This window comes from Rhagoletis pomonella, unplaced genomic scaffold, assembly GCF_013731165.1.
Source record: "Rhagoletis pomonella isolate Grant_MI unplaced genomic scaffold, Rhpom_1.0 Rhpom_scaffold_00148, whole genome shotgun sequence".
In the NCBI taxonomy this organism is placed as follows: domain Eukaryota; kingdom Metazoa; phylum Arthropoda; class Insecta; order Diptera; family Tephritidae; genus Rhagoletis; species Rhagoletis pomonella.
In genome coordinates, this window is record NW_023458702.1 from 129112 (window position 1) to 147998 (window position 18887).

General features: G+C 38.6%; 1 long non-coding RNA gene across 1 annotated transcript in view; it reads left to right on the forward strand.

The window, feature by feature from the left end:
* The first annotated feature begins 18419 nt into the window (after nucleotides 1–18419).
* Nucleotides 18420–18887, forward strand: part of LOC118750134 — a 921-nt gene continuing 453 nt past the window's right edge. Inside the window, exon 1 of the long non-coding RNA XR_004994361.1 lies at nucleotides 18420–18855. This is a non-coding gene — a long non-coding RNA (uncharacterized LOC118750134). The remainder of the gene's footprint in view (nucleotides 18856–18887) is intronic.

Consider the following 18887-nt stretch of genomic DNA (forward strand, 5'->3'; position numbering starts at 1 on the left):
AAATAAGCTTGTATGAGCCTCTGATTAGCACGTTCAGCGCAGTTTTGTGCTGAGGCAAACCGGTGATGAAAATAGCGGCCTCCTGTTCGCCGAAATGAGGTTGCCCCTTGGCAATGGACACCAACTTGTTTATTTTTAGGTCGAAACGTTGCCCGGTTGGCGAGGATGTTTAGCTTTTTTATGTTAACAGCTACGTCAGCTACTAACTGTGTTCTGTCAGTACGAAGGCATTGCCGCTAGATTTGGCAGGATATTTTGCCGTTTAAAGGCAGCTTGCCCTAGAAAAGGCAAGTTGCCGCTAGATCTGGCAGGATCTTTTGCCGCTTAAAGGCAGCTTGCCACTATAAAAGGCAAGTTGCCGCTAGATCTGGCAAAATCTTTTGCCGCTTAAAGGCAGCTTGCCACAATAAAAAGGCAAGTTGCCGCTAGATCTGGCAGGATATTTTGCCTTTTTTTCATTGGATTTCCTGCCGATTATGACAAAAGCAGACTGCCAATATAAAAAGCAGTTTGCCGATTAAGTCAAGGCAGGATCGCCATGTAATAAGACGACAATAATTTGTTGTGGCGCAGTCTAGCGCTTATCGAATATTGTTCTTTATTTATTAATTCTTTCCTAATTTATACAAATTTAAACTTATTTAATTCTGTGTTCTTATTTACTATAACACTTATTTATTATACTTCTTACATACTAGTCTTACAAACACATGTATGTGCAGCCAGACACTTAAGCACATACATATGCATATTGGCTTAGCTTAGCAAAATATGCTTATGGGAGAATGCAGTGTAAGCAGAAATTAAGCATTCCATAATATTTACAATACAATTATTTGCATAACCAGCCTTAATTTGCTTTAACTCATGCATTTTCCTCTTTAAAATGAGCATAAGCAGCCGAACAAATGCACGAAATTTTTGGGAATTAACTCGGATCCGGGGAATTTTCGATGACAGCACTGGTAAAAACGGCCAGTTGTTGTCTTTTGTACAAGAAAGCAAACGAAGCAGTCGAGTTTCGCGTACGCGGTAGCCGAGTGGTGAGAGTTGCGAGCTACAAGCCTGTAGCTGCCAGGTTCGATACTCGGTTGGAGCGATTGCGAAACATTTTTTGTTTTTATTATTTATTTTATATTTTTTATTTTATTTTATTTATATATTTAATTCTACTTTATTTTATTTTCATTTGCTCTATTTTATATCACATTTCTTATTTTACTATTAGTTAATTTTAATTTTTAGAGAGGAATTTTGTTAAAAATTCAACAAAAACTAACTGAAAGTAACGTAAAAAAATATAGAACTTATAAAAAAAAGAATGAAAAAAATAAAAAAAAGTATACTGGCCGTGGGACTCGAACCCACGACCTTGCGGCTGGTTTATTCGCATTACTGCCGTCTGTAAGGGTAAAATTTTACTTTGCATTTACGCTTATTAATTCAAATTAATTTTCTCCGTCTGTCTACCGTATTACCGACAAAATAATTTTAATGCACTTTTGGCGCGTGTGGAACTTTGTTATGTAGATATGCATTTCTGATACACTACAATAATTACTTCTAAAACTTACCATAACCCGGCACCTTGTCCTACTGCCTCACTAATCGAATCAGCAATCTCATTGCACGAATTCGACTCGACAATTTTCACTATGTCGGGTAGCTCTCCCGGCCCGGATAAAATACCCTACTCCCTCCTAAAGAACCTTCCAAATATCTTTAAACTCCGACTCCAATGCTTGTATAACAGAATTTTTGACAAAGGCACACTTCCACAAGAATGGAAAAGATCTGCTGTTATTCCTATCCCCAAACCTAACAAAAATAATTCTGTACCTAACTTTAGACCTATATCGTTAATACCCTGTATATCTAAGGTGCTTGAAAAAATTATATCCGTGAGAATTATGTGGTACGCCAAGAAAAAAGGGTTGATAAGCTCTAACCAATTCGCATTTCAAAAAGGTCTCGATGTCATTGACCCACTTTTGTACTTTGAACACTGTGCTTCGTCAACGCTCTCCGCGAGAAACCACTTGTCCGTTCTTAGTCTAGATTTTGAAAAGGCTTTCGATAGAATTGGTGCTCACATACTTTTACGAGAATTAAAACGCTGGAATGTTGGAGACAAAATCTATAGTTTCGTAAGGGCCTTCCTCCTGAATCGTAAAATTGTTGTCAGTGTAAATAATCAAAACTCTAACACATACCCCTTGCACAATGGTATACCACAAGGCTCACCTCTTTCAGTCACCTTATTTATAATTGCTTTTAATGAACTCAGCTACTTATTATCCCAATGCCATACGGTTGAGCATTTAATTTACGCTGATGATGTCCTAATATTTTCGGCTTTCAAAGATCTTACTCTTATGAAAGAAACTTTTACGATTATTCTAGACGATATCTCCAACTGGTCAAAAACGTCTGGTTGTAAAATCAGCTCAGCTGACAAAAGCTCAACCTTCCACATTTGCAGAAAGCAAAAATACTCCTTTTCTACCCTATCCCTTTCTAACGTCCAAATCCCTCACACTAATACACTCAGAATACTTGGTTTAATTTTTGATAAAAAGCTAACCTACAAGGAACATTGTAAATATGTTAGAATTAATTTAATATCTAGACTTAACATTATTAAATATTTAACATCTAAGCATTGTCACATACATATGTCCAATCTTGTAAATAATATAAATCAAAAATTGATTTTTGACTCGTGATATATGGACACTGCGCAAAGTCTCACCTCGCATTCATCCAAGGGCCTTACCACACAGCAGTAAGAAGAAGCATACGCGCGTTCCCCACCTCTCCGGTCAAAGCCGTCTTAGCCGAAGCAGGCCTACCAAGCATTCAGCAAAGAACTAAATATAACACCATGATGCTTCTACCGAGGATTCTCCACTGTAGGAGTAAAACCCTTTTCTACATTCTCGAGACGTCTACAATTAGGATAAATGCATCGAACAAGCAGTCTACCCTCATGCAATGCATGGCCCTGATCAATGATCTCAATTTAATATCAACACCCGAATTATTCGTCGAGCCTGACCATCCACAATGGTTGTCTCCAAAACCTTCTTTTATAAACACTCTGTCGAAACACCAGAAATTAAAAACCAGCTCTAACGAATTTTGTCTACTCTTCAGCGAGACTATCGAGTTTTATAAACCAGAATGGGAACCCATTTATACCGACGGATCAAAAACATATACTTCTACCACGTTTCAGTGTCAAACGATCAGGGTGTCGCTATAATGGTCGGTGCTTTGCCATTATATTGCTCGGTTTTTACAGCAGAGTCTGCTGCAATTCACGAAGCGGTTCTTTATGCCTCAAAAACAAGAAAAAAACATATAATATGTAGCGATAGTAAATCAACGATTGACGCACTTCAAAAATCAGCAAATAATTCATGGCTAATACAGAATATACGCGATATACTCTTCCGGAACGATAATAGCATAAAAGTCATGTGGGTACCAGGGCATGCTGGTATAAAAGGCAATGAGATATCAGATAAACATGCAAAAGAAGATAATGGAGAGCCGCTGGTGTCCTTTCCTTATTATACTATAAAAGACATAAAAGAACATATAACAAAATTCTACGATCAAATGCGTTTACGAGATTGGAATAGCTACCAACACCACTACAGAGATCAAAATCCAACCGGTGTAAAACCTATCTACCCATCAGACTGTTTATGCCACAACATCAAGACGTTCACTCGTCTTAGAATAGGCCACACTACAAGAACCCACAGCTATATTCTTAACGGTACCGATCAACCAAGCTGTCACCATTGCAACGCGGCCCCCCAATCAGTCATTCACTTCATTGACGAATGTAATGCACTGGATTTAGCAAGGAAGTCTACCTTTGGGAATAAGAGACCCTCGGAACTTCTCAAATCTACAAACATCAATAACATCAGTGCTATTAATAAATTTCTTAAACTGTGTAACATCAGAGACATATAACATCACATACAACTAAATATCCTTACTAAATACATATTCTTTTTTTACCAATGTTTTAGTATTAAGAGCCGAAGGCCCTGGTAGCCAGTGCTTAATCTTATAAGTGGATTAGTTATTTATAATTAGTTCTCTTTTAAATAAAAAAAAAAAAAAAAATTTGCCTTTCGCATATACATACATGCGTATATTTTTATCCACACTGCTTTATATAAGGGAGGTTCCATGGGAAAGTGGACCTCAGTGCAAAAATTATTTTCTTTATAATACTAACAAACGTGTGGATAAGACATTTGTAAAAATCTTGAATCAACCAAAAAATAACAAATTAAAGCTTTAAATGCATTTTTATTATCTTTTTTACGTTTTGAAATTAAGTTCTAAGTAAATTTTTTGATTGAGTTTAAGTAGGTTGTTTTTAATGCACTGTCAAATAATTTGTGATTCATAATTCAAGTGTTTGGTAAAAAAAATATATAGTAGAACTCATCTGCTTTTAATAAAATTGTGTTATATATTAAATTGTGTGACTGCTTTATCTATATTATGAGTTATTATTAAGCAGTATTGGTCCTGTCCAACCCGTGACAAAAAAGCTAAAAGTTGTTATATTTAATTACAGAAGTTGAGGTTGTGTTTCTTGTTTGTTACATAATGTTAGAAATTCATTGCAAATATTTACCACAATTGCATTGTCGTTTCCACGTAGTTAGAAAAGAGTAATTCAACAGAGAAGCAGGTCCCACTCGTGACAGCTATGTGTGGGACAGTTGTCAAGGTAGGTTTACAGAGCTGATAAGCTTTATTCGTTTCTTGAGGTGAATTTTAGGTTTTTAAAAATTTTTGCTCATAAAATTTGGGCACTGGCAACGTTACACGAAATACTGGCCACGTTACACGTACGGTTTGCTTGGGCAGGGTTTAACCAAAAGGCTTTGTTCATCCATTTTTTTTCGCATTCTTATTCTGTCATCATAAACAACTGTTTAAGCTAAAATTGGAATCTTCTATTACAGGATTAAAAAATAAAACTCGATTATCCTTAAAAATTCTAACTAGGTCAAAAATCATCCTGCACTAAAATATTTGACCGGAAAATCTTCGTATTGTCGTCGCAAATAATATTTATTTAACTTTACTACAAAAACCACTTATGTTTATTAACTTAAAATATGCAAAAGCTCATCTAAAGTACCATGTTGTGTGTTTTCTTTTTAATCCTTTCAGAATCATTATTTTTTCCAATGCCATCCAAGACAATTTCAGATACGGTAGTTTCCACAACTTTGTTAATTTTAGATAAAAAAAATGTCAATGCATTTATCGCAGTTCTATAGAAAAGTTCTCACATAAACAATTTTTAACAAAATAAATAGATTTGTAAACTTTTCATAGTCTGGTGTAGACTTGTATCAGATTCTATAAAATTGTAGTGTTATGAGCACAATCACGTATAGGTAATGGGCAGATAACTTATCAGATTTATATGTTGCAAAAAATCTAATTGAATTACATATAGTCAAAATCTTAAGAAATAAAGATTTCAAAGGATATTTTACAAATGTTAGTTTCGCTTTATTTCAATAGAATAGTTATTAAAATTTAGCAGTATAATGCTCAATACGTAATTGTGCATGAAAAGACTTTCTTAAATATGTGTTATTTATTGCTAAAATGAAATGAGAATAGTTATCAAGTCAACACAAAATTTTTTTAATAAAAAGAAAAGCACTGGCCACGTTACACTTATTTATTAGGTAATTGTGCAACGAAGTCAGCTATCATTTATTTTTTTCCATATGGAATCAGTATGATTCCAGTACTAAGAAAAACATGTTATATATCCTTTTGGAAAGGGTACTTAATTATCCAAAAAACAACTTTTTTAGTTTTTCACTGGCTACGTTATACTTAACACTGCGGTACATTTCATTACGACTTAATAGGAGTTCTAAACAACTTTTTCGGTAACTTGGAACGTATACTGTTAAACTAATTTATTTTCTATCGTTCAGAACTTAATCGGCCAAAATAAATCGAGGAAAGCTTATATTTTTCTTGTTGAAGTATCTAAAACTGTTTTTAGTTTCGTGAAAAATCCGTCGACAAAAGGAGCAAAATATTAAACACAAAATGCTTGGACATGATAAGAATTAGTGTCAGAAGCAGCTGACAGATATAGTGAATACCAATAATCACTAATATGTTCAATATTTGAAAGAAAGAAAAAATCGGGCTGGTTTACTTTCCTGTAGAATTCTATAAAAAAGGCACCATCCTAAGATAAACGTGAGTGAATTTAACCCCTACATGGCTTCTTATATTTTTTAATAACTTATCTTTATATATGGACCACACTAAAAGCTCCTTCTCATATAAAAATTCGTACGTGTCCTACACGTGACAAACGTTGTCCCACCCGTGGCAGAGGAACTTCGGATTTTTGGTATAATATTTAAGTCATAATTTTTTTGTAGGTTTTGCTTTGTTTGTGTTCATGGATCTTTGTTTTATTATAAGACATCAAGTCCACACAGAACAGTAAAATAAATTCGCAGAGTTTCCGTAAAATATATCTGCTCCAAAAAGCAGGTCATGCAACACTCCAAAACCATTATGGGCTAGACCCATTTTTGGACACGGTCTCAAGCAGACAGGGGGCGTGACCCGTTTGAGCTTGCCCAATTCCGAGCACCCCTACCTGCTTACGATACCGCGCTGGTAGCGGGCGCTGAAGGGGGGCGAACCACCCCCCTGCAGCGCCTAGCGGCCACGAATACATACGGGGGGACTGGGCAACATTCGATGCCCTGGGAGGACCGCACTAACGATCAGTTGTCCGTCACCAATCTGGACCACCAGCACCGCTGCCGCCCTAAGGCCGAGATCGCTACCGAGGACCGCCCGCAGGCTTTAGCGAAGACTGCTTTTTATACTCGCTGTCATCCAGGGCCGCCGCAATAATCATCCCCACCGCTACGGCCCGTTCCGCTGCTTTTATCACAGGGGCCGCTACTACGGCTGCCGCCCCAAGGCCGACACCTCTACCGAGGACCGCCCGCCAGCAACACAAGGAACCGCGATTCGTACTCACTGTCGTCCAGGGCCGCCGCAATAATCATCACCACCGCTACGACCCGTACCGCTGCTCATCACCGGGGCCGTTACTACTACTGCCGCCCAAGGCCGAAGCTGCAACCGTGGGCCGCCCACCATCATCACCGAGGACTACGAACGCTAACCATCGCCAGCCAGAGCCGCTGTAACCACCATCTGGGCCCGCTGCTACTGTCTTTATCACTGTGGCCACCGCAATTATCGTCGCCCCAGGCCGCCGTTACTACCCGTCACGAGTACAGTAATCGCTACTGCGAACGTCAAGCACCGCCGCCCAGGGCCGCTGTCACTGTCGTAGTAAAAAGGGGCCGCATTCTCCCTGGCCACAATCAGGGCCACATACAACACCACTGCGGGAGGTCGCTGCCGCCCTCATCATTACCTGGGCCACTGCCAACGTCACCGCTGAGGCTGCCACCACCACTGCAAGGGGACTGCTCTCATTGCAACGCTCTTCACTACGACTGACGCGTACCACTGCCAATCTTGCTATCACCAGTAGCGCTCCCGTCGCCGTACAATTACCCGCCGAATAATCTCCGACACCGACTGCCGACTCTCTCTATTTACCTTCCTCTCCCCTGCACGACAAGTTTCCGGCATTCTAGATAGCCGCGTGTGTGTGTGTTCGACTTAATACACAAATTATTGTGTTTTATTTGGTGGGGGTTAGTGGGACCTTCCCTGGACTCTGGAGCGGCTGAGCATACCTCAGCCTTCGACAAAACCCACCTCATAAAACTTTACTTAAAATAAATGTTTAAAATTATTAATAAATTCGGTTTGCACTACGCACTTTTTTGCAAATTTCGATGTTGGTTCTGCGCAGATATACTGTGATATGCACAGGAAATATTGTATACCTTTGACATGCGGAAGCCCCTCTTCTCCGGCAACATAGAAAGGAGAATTCTACTTAGTAAGAGTTATAATCCCTAAGCGCGGCAAAAGGCAGAAGCAAGCGCAACAGGTGATGGACCTAACAAAATGCATGTTTTCAATGGATTGGAAAAAGCTATTATTGCATTAACTGGATTGGGAACCAGTTCTTCAGGCATAGGAGGAGTTCTGGCTTGTGGTTCAACAATTCAACCAGAAACTGACATAGATGCGCTCATGGTTACTAGGCCCGGCAGCTCCGCATACCTTTGTGAGTCCATTGCCATAGCGCGCTCTTACTCCGCTGCTATAACTGCAAATGCATTAGAATCCATAATTTTCCTCAAAATATTTAAAATCAATCAATTTTACTATAAACAACCACATGATGAGTTTTTTTTTAATTCCTTTCCACTTTGTTTTCCTTCATACAGCTGAGTTCGAAAAACAACTGATACCTGGCAATGCTGCACATTTTTCCGCAAGGGTTGCAGCATGTCGATTTTTCGTAACGTAGCTACGAATTACGAAAATTCGGGTTCTAGAATAAGGGTGAAAATATTCAATAAAAAATTTATCTTCTTGTCGCCGTGTTGTTGAAAATGCATTTGGTCATCTGAAAGCGCGATTTCGTAAAATTGGGAAAGGTTTGGAAGTTAACATGAAAAATGTGAACACAATAATAAAGGCGTGTTGTATTCTGCATAATATTTGCAACAGAAACAATAAAATCAATCGATGTTGGATCTGCCAATCAAACATGCAAAGTACAAGGCAGCAGCCTCAAAGAAGCATTTCAGATGGTGATATAAACAATAGTGGAATCTCAATAAGAAATGCATTAATGACTCATTTTATTACCCGTTAGTACAATTGGTTCCAAATGAAATGCATACAAATGTAAATACACAATTCTTATATATTTATTAATGCAGAAAGTAAAGTGTTGTATGCTTCTAATAACACTATGCGACAGTCAAAATCGGGATGGGATGAAACCAACGGGAAATGTTATATCGGTCAAAAACAAGTTATACGTGGCCCGGCGTTTCGCTATTATTCACAATTAAGTGAAGGTATCTCAAAAAAAGACCACCAAAGGTGACAATTTCCCCTATATGATAGTTACTAACTTCAAATCGATATATCTCGATTCCTAGACGTGACCCAGCGAAACGCCGGGACACGTATAACTTCTTTTTTACCGATATAACTTTCCCCGGTAGTTTGAACCCTTCCCGATCACTGACCCCTACCATTTGTCTCACAGTGTAATTTGATAACCTTTTCTTCGTTCTCCTAGGATTTGTCTAAATAATTTTGCATCATTTTTTGTTCGTCTTTTATTAATTCAAAAAAACGATCATCGGGACGTTTCCGTTTTTGTGGACTTCTAGAAATTGACGGTATGACGCTTGTCGTTGGCGATTGTTCTTCAGGCGGTATTTGATCGAACGATGGCTCACTACACGGTGCTTCATCAAGTGATGGTTCACTTAGTAACGCCTCAAATGCACCAGATTCAGACTGTATTGAGGGTTCATCGCATTTCGGCTTTAAAAAATTTTGCAGAGAAACATTTCTGAATTGTTTCAAAACAATTTAATAGTAAATGGATTATTTACCGTAAATTAAGCTTTCATCCATTGTTTCCATCAAGTTTTTTGACTGGAACGAGCGCAACATCTTATGCACTACGCTGTAAAACTCCCATTTTGAAGGTGATCCACCACTGGGACCAATTTTTCGTTTTTCTTGCCTGCAATTTACGTGAATTACACTTGTACTTGTTTTTATAAATGAGTGGGTGTTTACATACCTATATTTTTTTGTTAAATTGTGTATATGTGTGCGCAACTCGACAGCGGTAAGTTTAATTTCGTGCTCCTTTTCTAGCTGCGCACACATATTCTTTAAAACATGGCTATTTTTATGAGCTCCACGCAGTTCTTCAATATGTTGACTCCAAACTTCAATTAAAATCTTTGTTTCTGTCGTGCCCAAATATGTACGCTTCGACTTCGTATTTTCCATTTTTATTTTTTCATATTGGGCACGTTCAGAAGGCGCAACAGCTCAGTAACCGATTGCACCTTCTGAACGCGTTGTTTTGTATTACTGATCAACTGAACAGTTGCGTGTTAGATGATCGTAATATTTTTCTGATCATTTGAGACAACATGTTGTGTGTTTTGAATTTGACAGATAATGTATCAAGCCGTTGAGAAGACGCATTACTATCACTGATTTTTTTAGCAACGGTTGCGCTCAACTGCTGAGCCTTCTGAACCTACCCATTTTGAAATTTTTAATAGTATTTTGGTATATTTTGAAGAACTTTTGAGTATGAGCTTTCAGCTTTGTTGATTTTCTTTTATTTTGGATGTGTTAAGTAAAATACTACAAAGAAATGGGAGATTTTTTTATTAGGAAAATACCTCATTGCTCGCATGGTAAAATGCTGGTATTTGGTGACATACATCTGGTATTCGTTTATGGTATAGTATTGTTACTAGATGTCTGTCACGGGCATCACGGGTATTATATTTCAAAACTTTCAAAAATTGGATTTGCTCACTAACACTAGCTCTTGGTTCAATCCTTATTCACTCGTCCTGAAATATACTAGCCAGAAATGCGATTTCTTTATAAAAAAGAGAACCACTTTGAAATATGAGTGCTTTTACTCTCAAACTCTCAAAATAACACTGGTTTACAGCAAAAATGTTCTATGGATGCCACTATCCAATTCCTATGTAGAATTGCTCGGTGATTCCCAAAATCGCGTTTTTTTTTCTAAAATGGAAACAAGAAAAGAAGTCAGCATATCGCCGTTTAAAGTACAAAACCGCGTATCAACAAAATGAAAAACCGCGTGTCAAGACAATGCAAAACCGCGTGTGTGAGGTTGCATAAATTACACTGGATCCCAAATTTTTGTTTGGTTTTTGTTCTCCATACGCCACTATCCAAATTCTATGTAGAATTGCTCGTTGATTCCGAAAATCGGGTTAATATGGTTTTCTATGGATACGTTTGCAATTTATCGTTATTCAGCTTAAAGCAAAAATTGGTTCCTTTTAATCACGTATATCTTGCGAACCAATTTAAAAATCTTAATACAAAGCACGGCAAATGAAAGCTAACGAAATTCTCCATAAACCTTATGTACCTCTATTCTTGTATATGCATAGTATATGTGGCTCGGTAAATTTTGGGCATTGAAAAAAACTTGTATTCTTCTGGTTGGTATCTTCTTTTCTCTATCCTTTCTTTCTACTCTAATAATTTTCATAATAGGTATCGGGGATTTTATGTCTTGTAGGAGTTCTTCGTTGGGTATGTCCGTGGGGATATCAAAGATTAATCCCGTCGTAGCATACTCTGTTTGCTACCTCTGCGTTCTTGCACCCGACCTTCACTCTACCATATCCCTCTTTACTACTTCATCAATTCCACCCAGATTGAGTTTCTAGAGTACATTCGATATGGTAATTCCATTAATTGGTTTTCTTTCTTGGTCTTTGCATCTGCTGTCAATATACACCACGAAAGGTCCTCCATGTTCCGCGTCATATTTAAGCTGTTCATCATCTTTTCCTTTATTATAATATTGCTTCTAATAGAATCAAGTGTTACGCCGCCGTGAAATCCTAGAATGCATCGCCGTCGTTGAGCTTTGAGGGTTTTGTCCTCTTCTTTGTACTATTTTTCGCTGTCATCGCTATTTCTATTATGCTCAAAGTATACTGAATTTCTTTCCTTTACATTTTTCCTTCGACAACGTGCAGGCTTAAAATTTACTGAATAATTGAATTTGTTAATTGCTAGATTAAATTGAATTTAATTCCAATTGAAGTTTATCTGTATTTGTTGCTTGTTGTTGTGAGCAATTATATTTTGTGTAGATATAAAAAAACAAAAGTGTAAGAAAACTGAATTTATAAATTTGTACAAATCTGATTAATTCTCAATAAATTCCAGATTCTAGCTTTTTGTAACTAAACTGATGCTGAAAATACTGTGTTTACTGTTCTTATCCGATTTGGACGATCTTAGATTCAAAAATTTACTGCAATGATTTAACTTGTACACAAATTTGAAAAAACAAATTAAACAAAAATGTTTAATTGTCAAAAATGATCAAAATTTACATGTTACATGTATTATGATTCACAACCAATTTTAGTTGTCTTCGTTAAGTTATTGCCAACCTGAAAATTGTAAATTTTTACAGCTCAAATCAGCTGGAAGTCACACGAGTATACAACAAATTGTGTGAAAATGTAAATATATTTATTTACTATGGATATCTCCGTCGAAATGTATTTTTAGGATGATAAAGAGGAAGAGAGAAGAGGAATTGTGCAACTTACACGTATTAGAAGGAGCCTTAGAGACCAGACTAATCCATTGATGCTACCAACGGCCAAGTACGTTATTGTAGTAATGATACTGCAGAAAGATTTTCATAGTTCTTTTTTCAGACTCATTAGTTACTTTAGGCTGAACAAAGAAGCGTTTATATATTTACTCAATAAGACGAATAAAATTATGCGAAGCTTGGCAGTTACCTAAAGAGGGGCGGTAACGATTTTAATGTTGGTTTAGGTCAACCTATATTTTCTGTGGTTCTTGAGGAAGTTCTAAACATCCTATAACAACGTGTCTGTACACGGTGGATCAAGGCCAAGTGGATGACCACTGATGAAGTACAGGATTCCAAACTAGCTGTTTACGCTCAAAGTGGATTTCCATGAGTAATAGGCTTCGTTGACGGTACGCATGTTCGAATCTGTGCACCACGAAAGGAAGTACAGCATCTATATCTTAATAGAAAAGGCTACTACAGCCTTAATCTCACTCACTTTTTTTAGTTTTCAGACTATAAACAGAATATTAGGTTCGTTGACGCCAGATACCCCGGTTCTAATCATGATTCCCATATATGGAATGTGAACACACTAAAACCACACCTCGATCAGAATTTGCCAACAAACACATGGATTTGCTTCTTTTCTTTTTTCTTTAAAAATCGTAATACAAAATACGACAAATGATTTTTTCTTTTATTTTTTAATGAATAAATGAAAAAAAAATCAAACTTTTTAAATTGGCTCGTAAGATATACGTGATTAAAAGTAACCAACTTTTGCTTTAAGCTGAATAACGGGTATCTCGAAAACGTACCCATATAAAAACAAATTAACCCGATTTTCGGAATCACCGAGCAATTCTACATAGAAATTGGATGGTGGCATCTGGAGAACAAAAACCTAACTAAAATTTGTGATCCAGTGTAATTTATGCAACCTCACATACGCGGTTTTGTATTATCTTGATACGCGGTTTTTCATTTTGTTGATACGAGGTTTTGTACTTTAAACGACGATATGCTGATGTGTCGTTTCTTGTTTCCATTTTATTGTAACTGGCTCTGTTCTGTATATACGGGAATGGTTCATCGTATCCATCCAATAACTCAAATCTGTTTCCCAATATGCTGGTCAGTTTTTTTGTGCTTCTTTGTGTGTAAAGTTTTCGAAAGTCATTGTCCTTTTTATAATAAAAGCTTTTACACGAGCCGGACAATCTTTAGACGTTGGCGCGTGCTCGTGCTTGCAGTTACCGCATACTTCTTTCTTGCATTGCTCCTCTTCCGTGTGTACTTGGAAATATTTCCTGCATTTTTCCTAAGAATGATAGAATACAAGAGAGAGTATTTTTGAGCGTAATTTTTGTGTGACGTCATCTTGGAGCAATTGCGAGAGAGAAATGCCAAAACGCATATAAAAATATGTAAACAATGCAGAAAAATGTGTTAATTTTAATATTACATTTCCCAATTTTGCAATAATCAATAAATATACAAAGATTGATTAATTAGGAACACGTAGCAATAATTTTGGATATGTAGCCCTTTAGGTAAGTACGATTTTTAGCACAAGAAAAAATGGATGTATTAACAGTGTTTGCAATTTCATGTAGACCAAGAGGAAGGTGTGCAGCAAAGTGAATTTTTGGACCCGCCATTGTAAAAAGCCATGCAGAGTGAATATTTATATTTGTGGACGGTAGCCAACCACCATAAACTCCACAGCTGTTGACTCCACAGCTTTTATTTGATGACTTTTGTACCATTTCCGAGAGATTGCACGAGTGTGGCTTCTTTGGAAACAAATATTCTATGTAAGTAAAACATAATTTAAGCTGAACTTTTAAATGTATAATAATTTGGGCACTGTTTTGTAACAGCGCAGTAAGATGCCACTTGAATTAGCGCCTGGCGACCTTATCCACTGGTGCATTACCTCATACCAGCACTAAAAAGAATCAGGTACTAACAAAAATAAGTAGGTAGTGAAGTTCATGTGTCTATTTACTGTAGAAACTGCTTTTGTATGTATGTCATTGCCAGCAAACTAAACCAGCAACTGTCTACATTCACCATGGAAATAGACCTACTAGAACTCACCAAAGAAAGGCCAACAAAGTTCCATGTAGAAGCAAGCATGTAAATAGTATTGTTTATTTTATTAGTGTACAAGTATATTTACAATTATATGTGTACAGATTTGTATTTATACATAATACATAATGGTCGAAATCGGAAACAATGCGCAGAGTCGAAAATGTGCTGCCATCAGAAAGGCACAGACTCGAGGGTGGAAAGTCGAAACACTTGACGAAGAACTCTTCAGACTCATGATGGAGGGAAATCTTGCCAGCGCAGAAGATACGGAACGACAGGCGGAAATTATGGTGGGACACATCAGCAAAGCATGTGACGCCGTTATGTGCAGGAAGAAAAAACAAGGCTCTTACAGAAAGCCTGCATACTGGTGGAACGAAGAAATTGACATATTAAGAAGTGACTGCCACAAAGCGAGGCGACTTTGCCAAAGGAGACGGGGATCGGCGGAGCACACATGGCTGCCCGAGTGCTTTAAAAGGAAGCGAAGCGACCTCAAGAAGGCAATAAGAAGGAGTAAGTCGTGCTGCTTCAAAAAGCTCTGTGCAAATATAGACGAAAATCCGTGGGGTGATGCGTATAAAGTGGTGATGAGGAAAATTAAAGGTGGTAAAGGGCAAGCGCCAACCTGCCCCATCCTACTAAAAAACGTTGTGGAAACTCTCTTCTCTGCGCAAACTCCAGAAGAACGACAGCTGCGAGTAGAACAACCTGCGATAATGAACGCACCATTAGTCACTGACGAGGAAGTAATTCAAGCGGCGGAAAGGTTTGGCAATGCCAAAGCACCAGGTCTAGATGGTATTCCAAACAAAGTTCTAAAGGTTGCCATTAAGCACAATACCAGCCCGTTCACTGACTTATTTGAGCGGTGTTTGCGAGAAGGAGTCTTCCCAAAAATCTGAAAGAAGCAGCGGCTGGTTTTGTTGCAGAAACCGAATAAACCTGCCGGGGAACCAAGCTCGTACCGCCCGCTTTGCATGTTGGACACACTTGGAAAAATACTGGAGCGACTTATTTGTGTACGACTAGAGCAACACCTAGAGGAAGAATCCTCGGGTCTCGCCGACAACCAATATGGATTCCGAAGACAGAGGTGAACCATCGACGCAATTAAAAAGCTCACTGATACCGCAAGCAAGGCAATCGAAGGGACTAGATGGATGTATGGCACGAAAGAATAATGCGCGGTAGTAACGTTGGATGTCAAAAATTCTTTCAACTCTGCCTACTGGCCCCACATAATAAGCGCCCTGGAGTGCAAGAAAACACCGCCCTATCTGCTGAGAGTTGTTTCCAACTATTTGTCAAATAGGCTGGTACTCTACGACACCGATGAAGGACCGAAAAAGTATGTTAAGACGGGTGGAGTACCACAGGGCTCCGTACTGGGCCCACTGCTGTAGAACGTACTCTACGATGGAGTACTGCGCCTACCACTACCAAGGGAGGTACAAATCATCGGGTACTCTGACGATATCGTAGTAACAGCAGTGGCTAAGGAACTCAACGAAATAGAGATTTTATGCAATAATACCGCGCAAAAACTCAAAAAACTGGCTCACGGCAACAAAGCTTCAACTAGCGGGACAAAAAACGGAAGCGGTGTTGATCACAAGCAGGAAAAAGGTTGAAATTGCTACGCTTAACATTGACGGGTATAGCACCACGACACAGCAGTCGTTGAAATACTTGGGCGTGACGATAGACGCGAGACTCAACTACAAGGCGCACATCGACAAAGCTTGTGAGAAAGCGGCAAGGGTTACGGCTGCGCTAACGAGGATAATGGCCAACATTGGCGGACCAAGTCAGAGCAGGCGAGCACTCCTAGGTAAAGTGAGTCAGTCTATACTAATGTATGCTGCGCCCATCTGGGGGCCAGCGCTCCAGCAGAAAACATATGCCAAGACAGCGAAGTCAGTGACTCGGCTAACCGCTCTCAGGGTTGTCAGTGCGTTCCGCACGGTATCACACGAGGCCGTTGGAGTCATAGCGGGCATCTTGCCACCAGATATAATGGCCATGGAACTTAAGAGAATTTTCGACAAGTCAAGAAACATCGGCAGGCGACTAACAGGCGAAGAACGGAAAGAAGAAAGACAGACTAGCTTAAACGAGTGGCAGAGACGCTGGGTTGCGACCACGAAAGGAAGGTGGACGCACATGCTAATCGGTAACGTTTAAGTGTGGGTTGAGAGGAAACACGGCGAGACTTATTACTATCTAACGCAGTTTCTGACGGGGCACAGCTGTTTTAGAGAATATCTAAACAAGTACGGACACGATGACGGGACCAAGTGTTCCTTTTGTGGTAGTAGCGGTAAAAACGTGCAGCACATTTTCTTTTCCTGCCCGAAGTATGACGCCGACAGTGCAGACCTAGAAAACCTGATAAACGATCGAGTGGCGCCAGAAAACATTGTGCACCACATGATGCAATCTAGAATGGTGTGGAGTAGAGCCAAAGCGTGGTCCGCTATAGTTCTTCAGGAACTTAGAAGGAAAGAGTGGCAGCGCAGTAGCGATAATAGAAAACTGAACGAGAGGTAGGCCAGAAAGGCGTGTGTGAAGAGCCAATTGGCAAAGCTACGCCTTGCAACGTAATACCTAACGCCGGTCCCGCAAGGCGAAACACAAGCTTCAGACGTCAGAGTTAAGGGTTTAGTAGTGACATATGTGATAACATAGTCTGGGCGTGGTCCCAAATGAGGCGTACCCTTACGGACAGGATGACGAAGCGTGCATAACATCTTTGGAAGATTCCCCGTCCGTTGAAAAAAATAGTACATATTAGTTAAAAATGAAACTAAAATTAAATACAGAAAAACATATTACAATTGTTGACGGACTATTGTCTAAATGTACAAACATAAGCGACATATATATGTATACATGTATTAGCTTTAATCTTGTTCTAACTACAATTTTCTCTGTTTTAATAAAAATATGTAAACCAAATACTTGCCTCAAGTATCTTTGTTTATAATAAAAAAATCGTATTTACTAAAAACTGTTGTGTACAACATATATGTATGTATAACAATACTATTTAAATTTTTAAGTCAGTATGCATATTTGTGTTCCATTTAATAGCAGTGGTTCATTGTGAGAAATTTTGGCAATTTGGGCAATATTTTTAGTGCCGTATTGCTTTTAAAAACTTACAATTTTGTTTCCAACTCTTCGACTTCCTGCAAAATGCTGTCATAATAAAATACTTTGCGAGGTGTTGAAGTCGTGGGAATATCGGAAACGTTTGCTTCCTTAAGGCTATTTTCCTTATTATTCACACTTTCATCAGATATATTTGCATCAACAGTATCACTCGCAACAGCTATAAAAACTTAGCTACAGTGTAATGCAAAACTTTATATAAATGCAAATTGTTACTTGCAGTGGCAACGGCAGTCTCACTCTGCTCAAGTAACTTGCTGACATTCTTTTGTTTTCCCTGTGCTGAGCTCTTTCCGCACGCTGGGAATCTCCGAGATTTTCTTCGTAAATGGTAAGCACCGCACCACGTTTTAAACGACGAAGTTTTGCAGAACCTAAGGCATTTACAAAAACAATATTAAATGCAATTAATATGAAAATACACAATATGTTACCTATTTCGAACTTTGTATTATTTTCAATATCTTCACTAGTAAAGTGCTTCATGCACACATAGCTCGATTTGGTGTTTAATCCATCTTCTCGCCGGCAGAACTGCTTCCACTTTTTCGCCAGATTTTCGTCCGTAGGAAACGAAAAAAAACTTATATCGCACGCTTTCCTTTTGTTTTCACTATTACACTTTGGCATGGCACACTTCATTTTGCTTTGTAATGTCTCAATAATTGTTTAAAACTACGCAGAAATATTAACGCACAAATATTAAAATTGTTATTTGGTTTTTTTCGTATGCTCACAATCAACAATTGCACCAAGATGACGTCACGCACACAGCTGATTCTGTCAAAATCACAAAGCGGATTAGCGGTACCGCGATTGGCGCAATCTCTATTTCTCTCAATCGTGCATTTTTCCTGTTGTGCCTTACAATCCTGCGCGAAGTGACTATACCGAAAGCGTCCGTAACACTGTGTCAGCGGTATAAAAGGTTTTGCTTCTATTCTTGTATATGCATAGTAAATGTGGCTCGGTAAATTTTGGCCCTGAAAAAAACTTGTATTCTTCTGGTTGGTATCTTCTTTTCTATATCTCTTCTTTCTACTCTAATAATTTTCATAATCGGTATCGGGGATTTTATGTCTTGTAGGAGTTCTTCGTTGGGTATGTCCGTGGGGATATCAAAGATTAGTCCCGTCGTAGCATACTCTGTTTGCTACCTCTGCGTTCCTGCATCCGACCTTGACTCTACCATATCCCACCTTTACTACTTCAATTCCACCCAGGTTGAATTTCTAGAGTACGTTCGATATGGTAA